Source organism: Ambystoma mexicanum, chromosome 5q, assembly GCF_040938575.1.
Source record: "Ambystoma mexicanum isolate Mex_15411 chromosome 5q, UKY_AmexF1_1, whole genome shotgun sequence".
In the NCBI taxonomy this organism is placed as follows: Eukaryota; Metazoa; Chordata; class Amphibia; order Caudata; family Ambystomatidae; genus Ambystoma; species Ambystoma mexicanum.
Genome location: NC_090933.1, coordinates 906446782 through 906470982, shown reverse-complemented (window position 1 = coordinate 906470982; position 24201 = coordinate 906446782). Strand labels below are relative to the sequence as shown.

Genomic DNA, 24201 nt, shown 5'->3' with positions numbered 1-24201 from the left:
ACATCAGGGGTCTCCTAGAATTGATTATGCCGGTTGAAGCCTGGAATTTATTTAAGGATTATTTAGGGATTTCTGGGTGAAGTCGAAGGGCGACCACAACCTTCTTCATATTATACTCACTTTGTGCCCAGAAGTAGGCCAGCAAAAGCCAACTAACGATAGGTTGGCGGGTGGCACTTTGTGGAGCTAGGCAGAGATTTGCATATTTGGATCTGACAAGAGAAGTTATGTTTCTTGGTATATTGCGATACCTAGAGTGCATTTTGGATATTCATGATAGCCTGTCAGAAAACTCTAACACAGTGAGTGAAGTCTTTCAGGCAATTAATAATCTTTTGACCTCATCCACCAGGAACAACCTGTAATGATTACAAAGCCAGACACAACAGAACATAATTAAACTGAGCTATTGGGAGAGTATAGAGAACAAACTGTTGGAGAAAGAAGCTGGAAAATTAAGAATGTTTTAATAACTACAACGTAAGTGTTGTACTGACATGTAATTTCACTGAGTCATACCCTAAAAAGGGATACTTTTATTTATTTATTTATTGTTGTTTACAGTTCGAAAATGAACTTTTACAACATACAATACTTTGTCATATAAGCACGTACTTATCACAACAATACATACAATACTTTTATACCAAACCTAAAAGCTAGTCTAAAACAAGGTAGCATCATTCAATGATAAGGACTCAAACACAAATAATTCACAAGTAAAACACGTATTCCTTATAATCTCTCATAGAGAGCAATGAATGCATTTAACTATTACAGTTAAAAAACCACAATTTAAGTTGGAACATCTGTTCAAATTCAATAAACCAGCGTCGCATTAGGGGTAATGAGCAAGTGAGGAGCCATCATGATGGCTTGCTTCCTTTCCCTCTTTTTTTACCTAGATAGGCTTGAATGTCTTTTATGTATAAAGATGGAGTCGACATTTCTTGTCAAAGTAATTTGATTCATACATACCAAGAGCCTGGAGGTACAAGCAGCATACTACCTTACACAGACAGGTAAACCCTGAAAGCCCTATATACTGGAAGGGTACATCACACACTAGAAAGAGTTTAGGCCCTAAGTGTAATGTTCGGTATTTCTAAACTGCCCATTCTGCACTGCAATGATAAAACGTGCAACGTGCAGCCCTGTTCTTGGAGAATGGTAAACATCTATTTATTCTTATTAAAAGGGAATGTCCATGGCAGCTCGCAGGAGGAACAGCGTGACCTAGGCTTGGAGAGGCTTTGGGCTTCGGTACTCGTACATTCGGTGGGGTGATAAGATGCACCATCCAAAATCACTCGTAGACATCTCTTCGGGGACATAGGGACATGGATTCAGCACATTCCTTGATGGCGTCTCTGACTGAAAGTGCAGACCGAGCTGCGTCAACTGATGCGTCATCAGTGAGAGGGAATTATACAACAAACCTATAAGTTGTGCTAGCATTTATTGGAATCAGGGGTGTGACAACGCATGACATTAGGGCCACTACCACATAGGATTGCATTGGGGAACCCACAGCTAACTTACCGTCACAGCCCACCAAGGATCCAGCTTTAGGGGGTTTCCATACCCCAAAAAAGGTATAAAGGTGGCCAGCAGACTTCATTCTAGAGGCTGGCAGGAGAGGCGTGCAGATTGGACAAAGACGGTCCCGAGGCAGGCCATCCTACGAAAAACAGTCCGGAGAGGGCTCTGTCATCATACAGCGCCCCTGGGGGTGACTCTTGCTACCAAGGCAAGAATCAACTGTTAAGTCTTTGGTTTCAGAAAAGCTCTTGTATTGATGAATGGCTCATACCATGTTTAATTATTTACATATTTCCTGGAAATATATATTAGCATTGAAACGGTGAACTACATGTAAGGATTTGCATTCAATTTGTTTTGCATTGGGAATCTGCATTCTTGCATTTCTGAATGCCCTGGTCTAAAATAGATAGAGATGCTTCAAGCATCCATGGCTGAGGCTTTGGCTTCGTTTTAATGAATGCATTTAATACCTTACATATTAACTGTTTTTTGCATTTAATCTGATTTGCGTAGTTGCTGAACACATCTGAAATAGTATGTGGCACACAGCCTTGTTATTCATTTATGATGCTTTAGGTACATGAGTGATTGCAAACGTCTTCTGAATTGTGCTACATGATTTGTAGGAGAGCAGTAATCATGTGGTATTAACTTACCACCTGATGTCAGGTAAAGAGTTCTTTAGTATTGTGCTTCACACTGTGGTTAAAGTGATGTGTGTGTTATTGAATTAGCACCTGTCCTTAGCAGAAGGGAAAGCTATACGCTTAATATCTGTGCTTAAGTGTTGGAATACTTGAATTGAAATGTGTTTTGGTCTTGGTGAAGTGGCTTTTGGTTTTGAGAATGTTATAATAACATGTATTGACAATACAAAGATAATAGTCAGCACCTGTGCTTGAGTTCATATTCCATTTGATTGATATGCTGCTGTTAGGAAATGAATGCCATATTGTCCAGTATGCGTTGTTCACTTTTTTAATGCACTGAGGTGGCACACTGTGGGAGGCCTCTAGGAATTAACAATGCCTTCCAGGGTTGAATAATTGTGCTTAAGGTCGGCTAAAGTCAATGCTTTTATGAGTACTATATGACACGATGCTGCCTGATTTCAAGAACTCATGTAAAATAAACATTATCAATTGGGGTCTTGGGATATCAACTTAAAATGCCCTGCGCCCAACATTGAAGGTGTGTCGCATGTCCGTGAAGGTACGGAGAATTATTTACCCTGCTCCGTTATAGTCAAAAATATCCAAAAGAGACCTATCACACGTGGACTGTGGCACTATACTAAAAAAACTTTCAGCCATAAGTCATTAGAAATGATACTTGATTTAATATATCATAGTAGCCCTTGTTTGAGACACGAGTTTCGGCATGTACTGTGCCTTTTTCAATTAGGGCAGTAGACACTATAGTGTAAAGCCGACGCGCGGAGACTAACAAAGGCACTTTGAAGGAGGGATTTAACCCAGGACTGTAGGGTTTTACGCGGGTCCCGTAAACCGCTTTGAACAAAGTCACACGGGAGCCGGGATACAATGCGACCTCTTTAATCGGCGCACTTACAGGAACTGCCCCAACGTTTCCCCGCCCCCTCCCTAGCCCAACTTCACTTCCCCTTGTCCGGGGAACTAAGACCGCAACGGCGGTCTGCCCACACAACGATGTGGGCGGGCTGCAGAGCCCTCACTAACAACCTGACATCTCCCCCCTTTTTAGCAACCAAGTTGCACTCTCCTCCTTACTCCATTTCTTCTATGAGTCTGTGAGGCTTGAAGCGGCTTCTCTGGGGCCGACCTCTGTGGCCAGGCGTTTGCTCGGCCAGGCCCTGGGGTGATGAGATGTCCTCACCTTCTGAGGTCTCGCTCTCCTCCACTTAATAGCTGTCCTGAGAGTGGTCATCCTCACTGTCTGCTTCTCGGTCCGGTGCTTCCTCCATGTAATACCTCTTGAAGTACGACACATTTCTAGTGACGGAGGACTGGTCGGTTCTCTGAGCCGTAATCATCGTCCCTTTCTTGTGCGTGACCGTCAGCGGTTCCGGTGCAAACGTGGCATCCTCCTTGCGTTGCTTGGGTTGCCGCAACCACACTTGGTTTCCCAGTTCCACGTTCGACTCCTGTGCCTTTCTTTTATGATCAGCCTTGTCCTTCATCTTGGCTTTAGCTGTGTCGTCCCTGTTTCTGGCCTCTTGTTCCAGGGGCGTGGCCTCTGCTGCATGTGCGTCTTCCGGCAATCATGTCTGTACTGGTCTGCGGAACATAAAGTCTGCTGGGCATATGCCCGTCGTGCTATGGGGGGTGTGACGATAGTCCCTGAGGAACTGATAGAGCGCTTGTTTGAATGGTTTATGGAGGATGGTCGCTATTTGCAGGGTTCTTTTGATGTTGGCCATGAACCTCTCGACCATCCCGTTGGCCTGTGGCCATCTCGGAGTTATCTTCCGATGGTGGAAGCCCATATACCTCGCGAAGTTCGCGAAGTCCGTACTAATGAACGGCGCTCCGTTGTCGGATTTTATGATCCTGGGTATTCCATATGTGGACAACATGCGGTCCAGTACCGGGATGACACTGGAGGCTGCCGTGCTGTCTACAATTTGTGCGTCCGGGAATCTGGAGTGTTCATCTATTAGTACTAACACATCGGTGCCATTTCTGAGAGGTCCAAAGAAGTCCACCGCCAGTTCCTCCCATACGTGTTTCGGTAGTCGCGACATGTGGAGTGGGTTTGGGTGCGGTGCTACCTGTGCACACGTCGTGCATTGTCCTATGATTTCCTCCACCATCATGTCCAGCTTGGGGAACCACACTTTTTCCCTTAGTAGTCTCTTGGTGGCAACCACTCCCCGGTGGCTTTCGTGTGCTACCTGGATAGTTCTGGTGCGCAGTGACTTTGGGAGGAGTACTTTGCACCCTTTTAATATTACATGATCGTCGACAATGGAGAGTTCGTCCCGGACATGGTCTATTAGTTTGATGTCCTCTTGGATCTCTTCCGATTCATGATGTGCCTGTTGGCGCATGTGTGCCCTTCTGTCTTCCTGTATGCAGTGTCGTATGATTCGTAGAGCCGGGTCTTGTTCTGAGTGTGCTATGATGTCTGCCCACCCCACTGGTAACGGTTGTAGGTGGTGAACCACATAATTAAGATATTCATCGGCGATGGATGGTTGGGAGTTGGCGAGGCCAGTCGGGTGACACGACAGATAGTCCGCTGGATTGTCTTCTTTCCCAGGCCGGTGCTTGATGATGAACTTGTAATCCTGCAGTCGTAGGCCCCATCTGGCTATTCTGGGCGGCATCCTTGACTTGGGGTCTCCGTGGATTGTAAGCAGTGCCTGGTGGTCTGTGATGATGGTGAACTCCTTGCCATACACGAACAGGTGAAAGTACTTGCATGCCCATACTACCGCTAGGCTCTCCTTTTCAGCCTGGGAATAGGCTTGTTCTGTCGGGGTTAGGCTCCTGCTGGCGTATGCGACAATGTATATTTGCGCGGGTTCCAGTGGGTCAATTTGTGTTAATATGGCGCCCAGCCCGATGGGGCTGACGTCCACTATTACTTCGGTGTGCCTTTTGGCGTCATAGTATGCCATGTCCTCTGCCTTTGAAATGGCATCTCGTATCGCCTCAAACGCTTTTTGCTAGTCTGTGGACTATGTGTAGGGTTGATCTTTGCACGTTAAGAGGCACAACGGGTTGCTGATGGTTGCGTAGTCCTTTAAGTATCTGGAGCAATAGCTGGCCAGTCCCAGGAAGGAGCGAAGCTCCGTCGTGTTCGTTGGGGGTGCGGCTGAGTTGAGTGCCGCAACTTTCTCCGGGTCTGGTCGCATCCCTTTGTCAGAGAATATGTGGCCGAAGAACCGTAGTGAGCCTTTCCCGAACTCGCATTTGGCCTTGTTGATGTTAGCCCGGCCTCTTGCAGTGCAGCGCACACTCTGTGGAGAGCTGTGTCGTGCTCTTCTTTAGTCTTTCCAAATACGAGGACGTCATCCGAGTAATTCAGGCAGTTGGGCACGTGTCTGATGACTCTGTGTATTTCCTCTTGGAAGATTTCGGCTGCGGAGGATATCCCGAAGCTAAGCCTTTTATACTGGAATAGACCCAGGTGTGTGACGAATGTCGTGATGTACCTGGATTCGGGAGCAATCTCAATTTGATGATAGCCTTTCGTGAGGTCCAATTTCGAGAAAACCTGAGCCCCGTGGAGGAGGTGTATCATGTCGGTGATCCTGGGCACCTGGTGCCTTTCCCTCTCAATGGCCACATTGGCTCTCCTCATGTCAACACACAGGCGTATCGATCCGTCCGGTGACTTCTTGGGGACGGGAACGATGGGAGACACCCATGGGGTGGGCCCTGAGACTGGTTCAATGACGTTGAGCTTGATTAGTTTGTCTAGCTCCTCTTTGACCTGGTGTTGTATGTTTATCGGAATGCCCCTGTAGTGCTGGGCGACGGGCGATATCCTCGGGTTTATGTGCAGCTGTACCTTTCGATGTTTTAGTTTTCCTAGGCCTCTGAACAGCTTGGGGAATGTCTGCTCAATGGCGTCCGGTCTCGCAAAATATTTATGTGCCATAAGCTGGTACAGGATGTGCACCAGACCCAGCTCGACGGCTGTCTTAAAGCTGAGGATGCACCCGCTGTTGGCTTCCGTCTTCAGGATGTGTAGCGTGATCTTTGCCGCGTGCGATTTGTGCACGCACCATGCTGATATTGTTCCTTTGCATGGGAGCGGGGTTGTAGCTCCATAGGGGTATATGTCCACTGACGCCTTTCGGATCTTTGGGGGGTTGGTGAGTGAGCTGTACGCCTGTTCACTTATTATGTTAACTGTCGCCCCCGTGTCTATAAGGAATTCCAAAGGTGTGTTGTTGACTTGTAACAGGAGCGTCGGACTGTGTTGGGTGGCTGTGGCATTGTTAAGAGCCCACACGTACCCTTTTTTCCGTTGATCGTCCTCTGACGATTGGGATTCGCTGCCTGACGGGGCTCTCATCTCAATGTACCGGACGAACCGTCTTCTTTGCGATCGCCTTGATCCGTCAGGTGGCCTTCTGTCGTCTCTGGCGTGGGAGCTCCTTCGAGATTTTTCTTCTCTCCGGGGTCCCGCCTGGTCTTCTCCTCTGCTTGCTGGTGGGCTGTGTCGCGAGCGTCTCCTTCTCTCCTGTTGTCTCGGTCTGCTGGGTCCCTGTCCCGGCGGATTCTTGCAGACAGCTCTGTAGTGGTTCATTCCGCCACAGGCGGCGCACTTTTGTCCTACTGCTGGGCAGTCACCCACGTGCGGATACTCAAACCCGCATCTGTAGCACGTGGCGTCTGTTCCTTTCCCTCCCGTTGAGGGCGCGGTATGCAGTCTGTTGATGGCATCTGCATTCAGTGTCGGGTGTTGAATGGTGACCTTGCCTAGGCTGTCGAGCTGCGACTCAACTGCGGCTTCCATCCTGGCAAGTGCGAGGATTTCCTCGAGGGACCTTTGTTTTTGTAGCAGCTGCTTCCTGAAAGGCTGCGAGATGCAGCCGGCTATGACTTGGGATTTTAGCGCCTCGTCATTTGAGTATCTATGGAATTCACAGTACTTTAGCTTGATGCGTAGGCGCATGACAAAGTTATCAAGGAACTCTCCTTTTTCCTGTCTAGTAGTATGAAAGACATGGCGCTCGTAGTCAATGTTTGTATGGGGCGTGAAGTATTCTGATAGCTTCCCATGTAGTTCTCCATAGGTGACCGTGTCCACATTCATCAGTTCGCCTGCGATGTCCCTGACAGCGGGGCCTACTGTCATGAATAGGGTGTTTTTCAGCATTGCGTCATCGGTCAAACCGATTGCCCCCGTGTAAAATTTAAAATCCCTGAGCCATATGACCCATCTGGGTCCTAGGTTGGATGTGTCTCTAACATCAAAGGGGCCCGGTAATGGTAAGTTGTGAGCGGCGGTACCTGACGTTGGTGCCTGTTGGGGGCCATCAGCCACGGCTCCAGATCCGTCCGATGAGGAGGCTACGGGGCTCGCTGGGGCCGTCATGTCCGCTGTAGCTGTGGTGGACACCAGGCACACCTGTGTAGACTTCTGCCGTGCTGTGCAGTAGCCCTCAGCACGGGTTGGTGGTGTGCAGCCTCTTCACGGGCTGTTGCGTGTCCTTTTGAGCTGTCCCCTGGGTCCCTGGCACTTCTTGGGGCCTCCTGCCGATCGCGGGTTGATGTGAGAGGGGGGGGCAGACCAACGCCCGCACCTGCCAGCGGGCCCGCGTTCGCCTCACAGAGCACGAACACGCCCGCTCCCCGCGGTGTTTGTGAGGGGCCGCTTCCCTCCTTGACACTCCGTGCCTGCGGCAGATCCGGCGGGTCCCTGTATCCGTGAGGTGTGCCGACGCGCCACGCCGCTCGACCGCGGACCTCCGTGGCACTCCGGGCCTTCGGAGCGGAGGTGCGCCGACGCGCAGCACCCGCTCGCCTGCGGGCCTCCTGTGTGCGCGAGTGGGTACGGTGTACCCCTCGTCGCCAATGTAGGGTTTTACGCGGGTCCCGTAAACCGCTTTGAACAAAGTCACATGGGAGCCGGGATACAATGCGACCTCTTTAATTGGCGCACTTACAGGAACTGCCCCAACGTTTCCCCGCCCCCTCCCTAGCCCAACGTCACTTCCCCTTGTCCGGGGAACTAAGACAGCAACGGCGGTCTGCCCACACAACGATGTGGGCGGGCTGCAGAGCCCTCACTAACAACCTGACAAGTACATCCTTACAACTAACGACTCTAGACCTACAGGGTCTCAACCATTTGCGACAAAAAGCCTCTACTGCCCTGATTGAAAAAGGCACAGTACATGCCGAAACACATGTCTCAAACAAGGGCTACTATGATATATTAAATCAAGTATCATTTCTAACGATTTACGGCTGAAAGTTTTTTATTGTAGTGGCGCAGTCCACGTGTGGCAGGTCTCTTTTGGATACTTTTAAAATAAACATTAGCGGTTGTAAGTGTAATGAGATTGTGCTCCCCAGACAACTGTTTACATCTGGGTTCTGTAATCTATGCTGCCTGTCTTCTAGAGAGGATGCCAGCTTTCGTCTGTGACTGAGTTACTTACAGCTGGGGATATTCTCGTATCCCCGCTGGAGGCAGCATTTCCTCTGCTATCTGCTAGCCGGTATTTTCAAAATAGAAAACACGACAGTGCAGGTCATGAAGAATACCTAGATAGAATCCAACATCCCACTATGCATGCTTTCTACATCCGATTTGGCACTGGTGCACTGCTTTTAGATGGGACAGTAGGGGGTGGAGAGCAGTTGACCTGTATGACCTTTGTCGTGCTTGTGGGCTCTCAAACATTACAATTGTTCCTTTCTTGTTCTTATGCCCCTTTTAAGCAGTGTTACGGAACACATGACTGAAACCTTCTGTAGAAAAGGCTGGGATTGGACATTTGCACAAGGCACTGGGTGGTGTTGAGGGCTGCTCCGGACCACCGGCACCTGACAGGACACACGGGGGTGGCGTTCACGCCACAGACTCATGGGAGGGGGTCACCTCACCCCCTCCGGACCACCGGAGCTCCACACGTGGCTGGGGACACCCAGCGCACCGCGGCCCCGGCTCTGGGGGCACCCAGGCTGGGGTCGCTTCCCCCAACCCGCCTCACAGGGTTAGGGGCACCCACAGGGACGGCTTCGTCCTCCAGCTCAGCCCCGTCCTTGGGCCCAGCACACACAGTGCAGCACCAGCATGGTGCTTCCCAAAAACCGACACTGGAGCCTCGGGATGGAGTGACTGGCGAGCCGGAAGCAGCTCCCTTCTTTTATTATGTTGGTCACGTGGCTAATGCCACGTGACCCATTACAACATCCTGGGAGATACCATGCTCCCAGGAGGGGTCACCATGCAACACCTGTATGACCTTTGTCGTGCTTGTGGGATCTCAAACATTACAATTGTTCCTTTCTTGTTCTTATGCCCCTTTTAAGCATTGTTACGGAACACATGACTGAAACCTTCTGTAGAAAAGGCTGGGATTGGACATTTGCACAAGGCACTGGGGTGGGCTCATAGCTCATTCAATTGAGTTTTTAGTTCCCATTATATTTGGAAAGCATCAGGGCTGACAAGAATTACAAGAATTTCTAACTTGCATTATTATTTTGTAATAATTATTGTGGATCAAATAGCTTGACTTGTAATGACTGGCATAACACACCAAAAGGAGATGCACAATGAGTGGCAGGAAAGCAGTGCAGCATCAGGCGAGCGAGGTAAAGTGAGTGACTGGCGGAAGTAAGTGGAGCTGGCAGGGGCACTGTACTTAACAGTGAATAGAGTTGTTAAGAACAGCAAATCGAGAGAGCAGTGTAAAATCGGCAAGGAAAAAGGGTGATAGGAGAGTGTTCAGTCTTCACAACAAAGACTCTGGAACATTGCTGTCAGTAAGGACTCTGTGCTGGGGAGAGGCACTATGAAATACAGAGCAGTTACAATAACACTCAATGATCAGAAAAAAGGTTGGTGGCATCCAAAGCACTATATTAGTCAAGTCTGATAAATACGTACAAAGTGAGGAAGGGCACTAAACCAACAGAAATCTAGAGAGATCAGACCTGGGCACATGACATACAGCATACCACCCTCACATTTTTACAAGGTGGCACGGCAGGTGGATAAGTTGTGCCCACACCAATAGCTGCCCTGGAACATGAAGGGGAACCACAAATGTGTGAGGCGATGCACAAGAATGGAGGAAGCTTGACTCGGAGCATAGGAAAGCGGTTCTTTATCACTTCTTGGGAATGGCATGCCAAGAGATCTTTGATCATCTGCCAGAAGTCAAAGTGGATGTCGAAGATGTATTGGATATTTTTGTGGAGACGGTGATATGCCTGGAGAATCACTTTCCAGTGACAGGAATTATCATGTGGAGAGAAATACTTTGTATGCAAGGAAACAAAAAGCCAGTGAACATGCAGAACGCTGCATTGTGGCTTTGACAACACTGGCTGAGAGGTACAGGTTCGAAGATAAGACTAATGAGATGATATAAGACCAGAATGCAATGAAGTGCTATCATAAGAAGATACAAGAAAGGCTGCTCACCTGCAGGTGTCAACAATTGGCTCTGGCTCACCCCCAGATCCACAATCTACAGCTTGCGTGCTCCCGAAAAATACAAGTGTTAACTTTGCCTAGGACATTCTGCACATGCCAGGTCATTATAGAAATGCATCACAGATGTACAGGCGGCTACAAAAGTCTGCTTACACTTGTGCGCTTGGCCTCACAACATCACTCATCAATGGTAATCTTATCTGCCAGTCCTGATACTTCAGAAGGCTTAGTCTCATCGCTTGCCACAGCTTTGCCCTTTGTGATCCAACTCAAGTTGATGTCCTGGGCACTCGAATCCAATCCGAATAGGAGCAGGAGCTCCTAGTCACTGCTGGAGCAGTGCCCCGCTGCTGCTACCCTTGCGCAGGTCTGCAGCAAGGTATGTCTGCCTCAGCTCGCCTTTATTGACCTTTTTGGGCTATTCTTAGCGCGTTAGGCGCAGTAGCCATTTCTCAGTGAAATTCGCTTTAAATTATATCCAAAGAAACGCTCGCGCTCACTGCAGTGCATATGCAGTAAAGCAGTGGCTTTCCCTCTGTCTTAGCCACAACCTTATGATTGCCAGTGCAAGACACGAGACGGTAGCCACTCCAAAATGGCCGCCCGTGCTTCCTGAAGCCTCCCCTCCTCTGTGATTCCCCTCCCGACCAGAGGCGCCGGATGATTGGTTGCTCCACCCTACTTCTCCACCGATCAGGCACCGGGAGGCGTAAGCCGGCCCCTCCAGGAAAGGCCCTGAAGGCAAGGCCAACAACTGTCCAGAGACTGTCCTGAGCTGGCCAGAGCCCGGGGCCATACCCCCTGCTTGTTTTGAGGCTGTGAGTAACTTATATTTGCCTTAAGCTATACTACCTGCTCTATCCTCCCAAACGGCTCTCCTCATTGCCTTTCTAGCACCTGTCATGTGCTGCAGTCACTGCACGGGACGTTAAGGTTGCTTAAACCGCCACAACAGTGCACCACCATAGTCTGCCTTATGATTCACCTTATTGTGTTGTGCCTTATGGTCGCTAACGGACCACTTTGCGTGTTTTGTGTCTTATGGTCGCTAACGGACCACTTTGCCTGTGTTGTGCCTTATGGTCGCTAACGGACCACTTTGATTGTGTTGTGCCCTATTATCATTAACAGACCATGCACTCTAGCTCATACTGTGTTTCGTGAATATCATGCCCTTTATCACTAGGCGCAGCCCTGGCTTCAACTAGCCACTGGCACTCTACATTGCGTCACCCTAGCCAGACATCTTAGCGAAGTAAGGGAAGTAAATTGCATCAGGGAACCACACCAACTACCATGTGCAGAAACTTGACCTCCCTGACCCTCCTAGTTACAATCATGACCTTTGCTACCTTTAGCACTCGTCCCCCCACAGACAGAAACCTGAGACTCAGGGCAAGACTACCTTGCATATACGAACCCAAAAGAAACAGTACTAACAATACTGCTAGATTCCCATCTATACAGACACACATGGATAAGCAAACTCAAGCTACGACACCTTTAACTCCAACCCCAACTCCTACTCACCTCCACAAAAAGAAACGCCGGAGTCAAAATAAGCATACAGATACACTTGCAAGTCATCCTATTCCCAAGAACATCCTATCAATTACTGGAGCCCTTATCAATGCCAGATCCATGGTAGCCCATGCAATTGAAATTGCTGACATACTAAACAACAGTAGCATTGACTTCCTTGCCGTAACAGAAACCTGGCTTCACGAGGCAACAGGACCTTCACTGATGTTAGCCGTACCTGACAACTACCAGATCCATAGAGTAGACAGACCCAATGCTAAAGGCGGTGGCCTAGCAATCATCGCGAAAACCACTTTGCCTTTCAGACTCACCACCTCACCCCTCTGTGCTTCCTGTGAAGTACTCTCAGCAAAAATGCAACTCTCCAATAACCGCACGCTAACCATTCACATGATCTACAGGCCCCCAGGTCCCCTGGGAACCCTTGAAGATGACCTTACCACCCTCATAGCGAACAATACCCAAAATCATTCGCAAACGCTGCTGCTGGGCGACTTTAACATCGACTTTAAGGAGCCAGACAATAAAAATGCCCTCTCTATAACAGCTATCCTAAATGACCAAGACCTTACCCAAAAAGTTCTCCCCCACACATGTTAAAGGCAGAAACCTTGACTGGGTATCAGAAATTAACTGCAACATAGTCATCACTGCCATCACCCCTCAACTATGGACTGACCACTTTCTAATAAATTTCACTGCCACACTTGACCTCCCCAGCCCTAAAACTATCAAAATGATACCACCACTACCCTACCAGAAGTAAAAAACACATTACTACAGAAAAACTCATCCCCCTCCTCCTGCCTACTATTAACGGTCTGAAGGACAACACTGACCCAGACATACTAGGAGACACCTTTGATAACGCTATGTCTCACGCACTAGACACCATTGCACCTGCAAAACTACGCAAAGCTAAGCAAGTAGCCCTCCTCAATGCCTGGCTCACCCCCCAGCTTAAGGACCTTAGAAAGCAGAAACGAAAACTCCAAACTATCTGGCGTAATTCGCCTACCAACGACAACAAAGCTAAGCTAACCCAAGTTACCAAACATTACAAGTCAGAAATTATCAACACTAAAAAAAACGTATTCAACGATAGAATTACCAATGCCAAATCGAATACCAAGGAACTTTTTGCCATCCTCCAGGAAATGGAATCCCCTATCCAATCAACTGACACTGTCCCCAAGGACAAGATATGGTGCACTAATATACAGAATGCCCTATCGAACAAAATCTCCACCCCCCAATTTAAAATAATGAATAAAAAAGACACCCTCTCTCCTACTGATCAACAAGTGCCTCTAGTAACTGAACCCCACCTTCTAGTACTATCCCACCTTTTAGCTTTAAACCCATCTCCATCATCGACACTGAAAAGGCTATCCTCTCACTGAAGCCCTCCAACTGTAAGGGCGACAGCTGCCCAGCTCAAATAATAAAGGACGCTGCCAGAGATTTAGCCCCTTTCATCTCAAAGCTTATCAACTCATACTTCAAATCCAACACAGTGCCAGCCAACTTAAAAGAATCCTGGGTCCTCCCCCTTCTTAAAAAACAAACCCTCGATCCATCTATCCCGACTAACTATAGGCCCATCACCACAGTACCCTTCCTACTAAAAATTATCGACAGAGTAGCCTATCTCCAAATTCAAGAGTACCTAGAAGCTAATCATCTACTAGGCTCGCGCCACTCGGGCTTCCGCCCTCTCCATGGCATTGAAACAGCCCTGATAGATCTCAAAACTAAAATGGAGGAATTTAAGGATAATGGGAAAACAGCGCTGCTACTTTTACTGGACTTGTCAGCAGCTTTTGATCTGGTGGATCATGCAGTCTTATGCAACCATCTCAAGCTGGCTGCCAATTTCACAGGAGAAGCTATAGCATGGGTCCAATCCTTTCTAGCCAACCGGACCATGAGAGTGTTCTCCCCTTCCACTTGTGCCGATCCCATCCAAATCACATGTGGAGTCCCACAGGGCTCCTGTGTTTCACCCACTATGTACAACATCTTCACCACGCCATTGTTCGACAAGTTGGACAGACCGGACGTCACCTACACTAATTACGCAGATGACACCCAGATCCTCATACCCCTTTCGAGCAACTATGGAGTGGACTTGGCTCTGGTGAATAAAATCTACATCCTCATTCAGGCATGGATGGCCACTCATGGCCTCTGCCTGAACGACGATAAAACTGAAATCCTGCTCCTCGGTTCATACCACAACCTATCCAAACTCACCCCGGACTATGCCTCATTTAACATCGATAACAATACTATTAAGGTTATGCGCGAGGTCAAAACTTTAGGTTTTTACCTCGACTCAGCTCTCACCCTCAAAAAGCAAGTGAACTCCCTCGCCTCCTCAGCCACTTACACATGTAAACTCATCCGTGCCGCCAGACCCTTCCTGTCCAGTGCCAGCTGCCTCACCCTGGCCAATGCCCTTGTCATGTCCAGACTGGACTATTGTAACGCCTTATACTCAGGTGCAAATAAGTCAGTCACTGACAAACTCCAGAGATTACAAAATAACGATCTTAGAGCAGCTCTGAACATCCCACGCAGAGAGCATATCTCCAAACACCGGACAGAAGCCCACTGGCTAAAGATAAAGGACAGAATCCTCCTTAAAACTATTTCCCTCACTTCTAAATGCCTCAAGAATCAAGCACCCCCCTACCTAGTGGAAAGAATCAATTGGAGACCCTCTAACCGACTGACGAGATCTGCCAACACCTTCCTACTGGAAGTCCCCAGATTCAAACTTACCACGGCGGGCGGAGCGAGCTTCCCAGTTAGAGCTGCACAATCATGGAACACACTCCCATCTGACCTTAGACGCCCTTTACCTTACACTAGACTCAGATCCTACGCTCTCAAATGGCTGCACAACAACGACATGCAACAATCCTCATCCTAGCAGAAACGTTATAACCTGTTAAGATGTTATTCTTATGCGCGTAACCCTTGTTATCCTATATGTATTGTATCACCTTGTACCACCTATTGTAAGCGACCACTGTTTTTCTGTAATAGCCTGTGTCAGGCATTGTAACTAAGGTTCGAGTCTTCTTGTATTGTTGCGCCCAGATGCTCAAGGGCTTGGAGTGCATTACCAAATAAATAAACAAACAAACAAACAAACTCTGCTGCAAATTCCAGCCAAGCTTCCATCGCTGCATATCTGGGCTTCATTCTGCAGGTTTTGAACCTGTTCCTCTTATGCATCCTCTATGGTTCTGCCAATTACAGTGGTGTCGCTTGCCTGACCACCCATATTGCTAAGCCGGGAATCTAGGAGGATTCCGACAACCCCAGAGGTGCAGGGGGCTGGGGGGTGGATGGATTCCAGGGAACCTCTGTTACTGATTACTCTCTGCCTCTTTTCCCCAGTTCGTCTGGTTTCCACTCTGCAGCTGTCCCAGAAACCCTTCAGCTCAATGGGCCTCATTACGAGGTGGGTGTTAAGGGTTAACGGGCACCGGTAAGGAGACCGGTGCCGGTAAACCCTTACCGCCCTATTCCGAGGTCCCTTAGCGGGTCCCGCTATGGGTGCCTGGTTTTACCCCCTTGTGACTGTCTTTTTTTAATATAATGGTTTTGTAGCTTTGGTTTGGTTTCTGGTTTTACCAGGCACCCTTAGCGGGAGCCGCTAAGGGACCAGGGAGCTAATAACGGCCCGCTATTAGCGGGCCAGTTATTAGCTCCATCCCCATTCCCATTGAGCCCTATGGGGGCTCGAATGGGAATGGGGAATGGTTCTCGGAATGGGGACTTACCGGGTCCTCCAAGGATGGAATGACCCAGTAAGTCCCTATTTCGAGAACCCGGACCCGGAATGCGGTAAGGGGGTAGCCATGGTGCTAATAGCCCAATGGCTACCACCTACCTCGTAATGAGGCCCAATGACACACCAGACACACAATCAAGGAACGATTCTTGCTCCTGGCTCTGACCCTACTGCTCCTGGCCCTCTCCCCTTTCCAATGAGACTCTCCATCCCATGTAGAGTGCTTGGAAGGTCTCCTTAGCCTTGTGCTCATCACTTCCTGCGCGGTATCTGTAAGTTAAAGCCTGACCGCAAGAAACTGAGTTTGACGGACATGAGGATTTTGAAAGGGCTAGCACAGGCAGCAAAATCAATGAAAGAGCTAGAAAGAATGGAAGAAGGGAAGGGATTGGCATGAAGCAAGTAACCATAAAAGGCAAGCAAACTACTTTGAAAAGTATATCCCAGGAAAAAGAGCAGATTTGGAAGAAGAAACAACAGCCAGATGAAGCAGAGGGAAAAGGATTCCAGAGCGGGTCCCATAATCGTTCAGCAACCACCATGGGACAAAACATTCTTGCAGTGCCAACAGAAAGCACTCTTTGCAAGGTTGTGCAGAGAAATCAGAAGTGCCAGGATACAGGGTGGATATGGGGGGAAACCCATTGTGATGCCTTGGAGATTTAGGGGTAGATCTAAGCATTGTGTCTGCCAATAGGCACTTGTCACATAGAGGTGTGGAGGAACCACAGCCCACATGTAAGTCACTGGCTGACAATAAGAGAGCCAGACCTGAACTACTGGCCTATTTCTGGATGAGCATCACATTCCAGTGAGGCATGACAAGATGCATGGTACACATTTCCAAAAGTGGTGCCAATGTTTTGGCATAGATGCAAAGGGAAGAGCTCAAGATCAAGCAAGAAAGATCAGAAGACAAGGTACTGAGCAAAAGAGACAATGGGAACACAGATGACGTTATCAAACGACACAAGGAGGAGATTTTAGGGCTCATTATGAGGTCCCTGGTCTGGAAAACATACCGGAAAAAATGCCGGAAATTCCAGCACTGGCATTTATTGCAGACTCGGGAAACACACGCTTGCCAGTGGGGGCGGTGATCTACCAGCAGGCCTGACCTGCCAGTAGTTCAGGCCCCTACTAGCAAATAAATGCCAGAATCACCAGCACTGGTACTACGTGTGCCGGTAATTCCGTCAGTTCCATCCATGGAGTCCTAAAATCAGGATATCGGGCAGCAGAAATGGTAAGGCAGTTTTGCTAGTATCCCGCCAGAATTACTGCCGTGATACCGGCAAAACTATATTGAGGGCCTTTTTCTCCAAAGCTGGGATGTATAAGAGGCTTCTGACACAGTTGAATTGAAGGAATGGCCTGTGTCGATAAAACACTATGTGAAAAGTGCACCTATAACGGCAAGAAATTATTTAGTAAAAGTACAAAACAAAGAGGCAGAAGACATAACTGAAAGCATTGCATCATCCCTCTACCCAGCCCGTGTTTTAGTGGAAGATAACAGGCGAGTTGCATGCATTGGGCAACCGGAGATCCTTACACAAGGACATGGATGGGCAGCTTTCCACTTCCCAAAATACACCGATTGGTGATGACCATAGGAAGGGCAAGGTTATATTTGACAGAAGACCTCAAGTCAGAGTACCAGCAGGCAGACTTGCATCCATCCTCCAGACACCGCACAGCCTTGCTCGCTCTGGAAGGTATTGATCAATGCAAAAGGATGCCATCCAGATTAGCATGAGTGCTGCAGGCTTCCAAAGTATCATGGCAAGGCTGTGTGCAGGGATCAGGGGAGTCGCTGCCTTTGAAGGTGGCATATTAGTGTTTTAAGAAGACACAAAGGTGCATGATGGGACCTAACACTGCGAACTAGGGATATTAAAAGTGAAGGGGATAATGATTTGGGAAGTTAAGTGTAAATTCCACTATCAAGAAGTATAACATATCAAACATTTTATATCCGCAGATTGTGCGGATCACAGAAAAGGCCTAACAGATGTAGGAATGCCATCCCCATGACTGAATGACAGGGAACGGGTGGTTTCCTTTCTTATGCTATCATTTTGTAATGAATTTGGAGAGCACAATCTGGATCTCAGAAAGTTGATGAAAGAACACACAACATTTGAATTGTGAATAGAACAGGGATAACCTTTTTGGTTTGGAAATTAAGATAAGCTGTACATATATTTGAGTTTAAGGGAAAAAGTGCTGTATTGATGCAGTAGGTGGTAGGAACCGAATGGTCAATTGCCATCACCTTGAGAACCCGTCACAGGATAACATGCAGTTATAGGGAAGGAGCCACTTCCATGCGCATGGGGCTGGGGTACTTTAAAACCATCAACCTATAGACTGCTCACAAGCCACTTGTGAACATTCTAAAAACAGACTGACTAAACAAAGTGTTACCAAGGCTGGAATAGGAGTGCAGGATTCTCCAGTGTACAATGGGCACACCACCTGAATTGACAAAAGAGTACAGCAGCGTAATGATGCCATGAGCGCGCATATGGGCACAACGGTCACGGAAATGGGAAGCGTACCACGCAATGACACTAGAGAGCTCATCAGGACTGAAGAGTTCCTGGTGTTGATGGCAGCGAAAGTACTCAAATCTTGGGTCTGCTGGACGAGACTGCCATACGCTTCTGGTGACAAGGTATTGAAAGGCGTGAGATGGAAGAGACACCAAAGAGCAGTATACATGGGAAGACTGTCATGAGTCTACAAAAAAGAAAAAAGCTGTATAAGAGATGGGTGGTGGTATGATTACCTGTGTGCCCACTGGGGAGTTCATATGGGCCACACTCTTTCTTAAAGTTATGATGTTAGGATCACAACTTGGGGATTGTACAATATAGTTTTGACTGCTTGATAGGATAAAACGCATTGAATATGTGTATTTCCTCTGGTGTTTGTTGATGAGGGTTGAAGAAGGACAATTAATGACTCCACGGCACACACCAATGAGAGGTTCAGGTGGACTCACTAGCCAGTCGCCGGAAAATATTGTCCAGAAATCTAGTCAGTGATATAATCAGACTCACACTTTCGCCGCCCATGAGCTTACTCCACCAATCCTCAGATGTTAGAGTGGTCATACTGTTCATGATTTTGCCCAGATGTAACATTCTCTTCTCTATCAGCCCCTTACAGCCTAGAGTCAGATAGTACAATGACTCTACAGTGCCTGGTCTGTTACAGAACCTATAGTTTACATTCGAATCCTGCCATTGTTTCTTGATCATCAGGATTTCCTTTGTAGGAAATAGGTTTGATCTGAACCTCAGAAATTTAGATCTAATTGAGCTACAAGGAAACAATATAAGATATCTCGAGATGGTATTCCAATTTCTGCATTCCACTTTGAAATTACAGTAGTTCTTGTACTGTTCCCTTGTTGTTATTGTGTCAACCCAGTCCCTTCTACAAAGCTTGATTTTAATAGCATCTGGGTTACTCAGCAGTTTGGATTCAGAGAACCCAAAGTCCTTCAAGATTTTGACACATGCTGAATTCCAAGCATTCAAGGTAGGTTCACTTTTGGACTCTAAAGCCTATTTCAGGATTTAAAACCCTCTCAGTGGGGTTTCCATTCCACACTTTCTGTAGAGAGACAGAGTTTTCCACTCCATCATTGCGCACAGGGACATAAGACCGAACTCATATCTGATTGCGGGCATTGGCATACGTCTAGGCAGGTCTAACACTCTGTGCCAAAATCTACCCTCCAATGCTATCCACCATGCACAGTCCATTGCAGGGAATACCTCTGTGCACTAGGAAGCAATAGCCATCACCTTAGCTTTGCAAACTGTAACCACCAGTATCAAGGAGAAATGCCCAAATCTTTTTAATAGGATACACGCCTGTGATGCTAAGTGTGTCATCTTCGTTTTCAATTGAACTATCCTAGGGCTGTGGTTTAGACTGGTGTTAACCAACATGCCCAGATACACAAATGAAGCAGTCACCGTTATTTGTTCCCCATTTAAACGCCATACTGGTCTAAATCTTTTCTTCCCTACCACAGGCTCCAGGATTAAGATTTTTGTTTTAGGGACATTAATCCTGAGTTTATTTGCTTTAACGTACTCCTGCAACTCATTCTACTGTTGTTGAAGACTGATAGGTGTTCGGTCAATTAAGACAAAATTATCCATGTAGAGCAAATGTCCCTCGTACCACCCATTTTGCCTAGGTGGGAACGATCTTACTTTGTTCAATGATATGCGAAATCCGATATAAACAAATTGAACAATTCCAGAGCCAAGGGGCATCCCTGTTTAAGGCCGCACCTTGTGTCTATTGACTCTGAGAGATGTCCCCTAGCATCTAATCTTACTCTCAGACTTGTCCCAGAGTAAAGAGACTGTATTGCTTGAAGCAGACCACCCAGGCAGCCACCCTTCCTTAGTTTATCCCACAACAGCTGACAGTCGACCGATTCAAAAGCCTGTTCGAGGTCCATTAACGCCAAATATATATGTTTTTTGTTCTGCAAGAGCCGTCGTCTTCAGAATGTTCAGCAAGAATACATTTAATGATGTTCCGACCTGTTTAACGAAGCCTGATTGATGGAGGTCAAAGCTTGCTGAATCCGAAATCCACTGCCTCAGGCGCTTTAGCAATAATGCTGCATAGATTTGACCAATGACATCCAACAGGGCAATGGGCTGGTAGTTGGTAGGATTGTCCCATGCCTTTTTTTAAAATCAGAACTATTATAGATGTTTTCCAGGAATCCGGGACCCTCTCCAACTTCTCAATCTTACCGAAGAGAACCTCTAAGAAGGCTACCCATGCTCCAGGGTGCCTTGAGCATCCCATTAGTCAAGCCACCAAGCCATCAGGCCCCGGAGCTCTGGAGTTACTCACCTGGTTATTAGATCAAAGATATCTTCAAGCATAGGTGATACAACGCACACATCATACTGGGTCCCAAAGAGGTCAGTGAAATGTTTCACCCATCGGCTGCGTTCACTTGGATCGCTCTGGGATCCGACCCAACTGAATTTATCAGCTTCCACATCTCAGCTACGTTTTGTTTCTCAACTGAGATAACATGGCTTCGGCATTAGCTTGGTCCAACCTCCACTTATACGACTTCAGCCAGCTGCGATATTGCTGACAGCGTTTCCTCAGCTTCTCTCCACTAGCCGAATGTGTCTGAGATCAACTCTCAGAATCCTCTTTTCTTTCATGATATCCTGGCTGAATGTGGGTTTCGGGGCAAATTCGGTCTTGGTCGATCTGCCAGCACAGAAAATAAGTCTAACAAGAGTGTGGGATAGTTGGTGTCCTCCGCAGAGGTCCGGTCTGGCTTACCGCTCCCATTACCCCATAGTCTTGTATGCAAAAGCTCAATCTCCCTAGACGTCATTCGTAATCTATTACAGCCCTGCGTGACCTCCAAATCATGAGCAAAGATTTTTTAAGGGGGGCCATGTTGGTAGACCAGCATACGTACAGAACATTGTGGTCACTTCTTACGCTGTCTCTAACTTCAAATCTTCTAACATAGTTCAGAAACTTCTTGGTTACAAACACGTAATCAATTGTGCTGGACTTCCCTTCACCTTTCCATGTGGTTTTTCCCGGAATGTCACCCTCCACCTGACCATTCAGTTTGTGTAAACGTCTCTCACAGGTTTCCTGGGCCCACAACCCTCTCTTGGACTCCTCAAAAACCCCTTTGCCACCCCCTCCCTCAAAGTCCATGAGATTTAAGTTATCGGAGGATTGCGCAACCAAGTTTCCTGCAAACATATAATAGATGCTTACTTGCATGGGGAATTCCTAGTCCAAAATGAACACCCACGGCTTAAAGCCGTGGGTGTTCATGAAATTAAGGTGATTTCCCCCTCTCTGGTTGTTATTTCTTGCTAAATCTTATGTTTTTTAATCACCAAAGCCTCAGAAAGACATGCCCATGAGATCTTATCATTGAGCCCCCTGTTTAACATATCTCCAGAGGTAACTTTCATCTGTTTCTTTTGAGGTCCACTGACTGTTATGGTGAGAACCACGGACTGTGTCTCACTTTCTGTGTAGGCCGTAGGAAGGTTACTCTCTGACAAAATCCTGACCAGGTTAGGCTCCTTTAAACCCTCTGTCCTGCCCTCCTCCCTGAGGCTTTGTGCTAGTTGCTCTTGGCTTTGCAGCTGCTCATCCCCCACCATTCCACTGCCAACCATTCCCTCAACCTCTTCTTTTACAGCCTCTCTCAGCGGGGGGCCAGGTTTGTAAGGTCAAACCCCAGTGAGAGCAGCCCATGCCGCCTCATGTAGTAACAAGCTTTCACATGGTTAGATGCCAGATATATGTGCACTTTGTCTACATTGTTGTCAAATGGAAAGGCACCAGACTAATGTCCCATGTTTCGATGGGCCTCAATTTCGGAATACAGTAAAAAAGTCTTAGGGCCTCATTACGAGAATTGCGGAATGGGTTATTGGGCACCGATAAAGGTGGCGGCCCCGTTAACACCATTCCGCAATATTACGAGGTCCCCTCGCGGGACCCGGTAAGGACGCTTGGTAAAACCAGGCATTCTTACCGGGTCCCGCGAGGGGACCAGGGAGCTAACAACGGGCCGGTCGTAATTGGCCCGTTGTTAGCTCCCGCTCCCATTCCCATTGAGCCCTATGGGGGCTCAAATGGGAATGGGGAAGGTCCGGGCTCGGGTTCCCTGAAGGAGGAATTACCGGGCCATCCAAACTCAGAATGGCCCCGTAATTCCCCATTCAGGGATCCCAGACACGGTTTTGGAGGCAGCCATGCCCTTATTAAGGGCATGGCTACCACCAAAGTCATAATGAGGCCCTTAGTGTATTATGTCTGTTCAGGATGAGGCCATCTGGCAAACTGAACAAACGTTCCAGACAGACACCATTCTTACGATCCTTCAGGGCCTTGGGTCGACCTCCACTGTGGCCCCCTCTGTGCCTGTCCGGTGGCTGCATGTCTTTCTCACTGCCAGTGATCAAGCACCCGTCCTTAGCCGAGGTGGTTTTAAGTTCTTGGCCGCTTCGTTGGTTTGGTGTCACCTTTGTCTCTGAAGTGACACAAGAGAGCCCCGTTGGGCAGCCTACAGACCCTCCACCCCTGACACTAGATGGATTTAGGCTTGGTTCTAGGGCATCGGATCTGGTAACTTTGTAAGTCTGCTTAGGCAGCTCCACTCTTTTTTCTTGAAGGGCATTGCGCTTTTGCTCCATCGTCAAGAAGGGCTCCACAGTACTAGGCAGTGTATCGAGTATAGTGACCGCCTCTGTAGTGCTTCACCCAGTTCTTCCTTCCTCTGTTGCTGTATTAGTTAATGGGAAGAGTCAGACCACTGCATCCTGTGTTATAGTGATGGTACTGAGGCCCGCGTCCACCCCCACCACAGTTCCTCTGTCGATTCACCCGCTTGGTCCTTCCAAGAGATATGTGATAAACTCAAGAGCAACTTGACTGAGGCTGATGGAGAAGCTTCTCCCTCTGAAATATCCCCTCCTTGTTTGATGTAGAACAAAGTACTTCCCTGTGAGCCTTATTTGGCAGCAATGTCCCTCGCCAGAGATAGACTCCTCAGACTTTGTTCAGCGGAGCCTGGTAGGGATACATTCCTCAGAAATGTTCTCTCTTCGTTCAATCTTTTTCTTTTCTCCAGGAGGTTGATTTTTATTTTTTACTTCTTTGTTGTGTTGGGTTGGGGGTGTCTTTATGTCTGCTTTTTCAGCTTTTCCCCTCCAAAAATAGGATATTCTCTATGGGAAGAGTCAACCACTATCTCCCCAGGTTCCTTTAGTACCTCTGAATTTTCAATAACGTCACAAAGGACTACCCCGTCAGCTGTCAACAAGGCGGGGCGACCTAGGTTGTCAATGTGTCCTTTTGTCTTGGCCCCAGTCTTTTGAGCCTCCATCGGTCTCCCCATGGCAGGGCTCTGAGATGCCACCTCACCGCCTGAGCCCTCCAAAGGACTCCTATCAGTCCCAGCCAAGGGTTCAGAATGCCCTGCATCCAGTCCCTCCTCCCTTGCCATCTGAACGTGAGAGTGGCTACTAATTTCCTCACACACATGCCTTGGTGGCTTCCTCCTGTGCCGTTCCCTGTTCAGAGACTACAAGGTCGATTTGAGGGAGTTGGCATTCGCCTCCAGACTTTTCTTATAGCCACCTTGG

The 24201-nt window shown here is 47.9% G+C and overlaps 1 protein-coding gene across 2 annotated transcripts in view; it reads right to left on the bottom strand.

Annotated features, from left to right (window-relative positions):
- Window positions 1–24201, bottom strand: part of LOC138497762 (protein TsetseEP-like) — a 231520-nt gene that overhangs the window by 122840 nt on the left and 84479 nt on the right. The window lies entirely within an intron of this gene.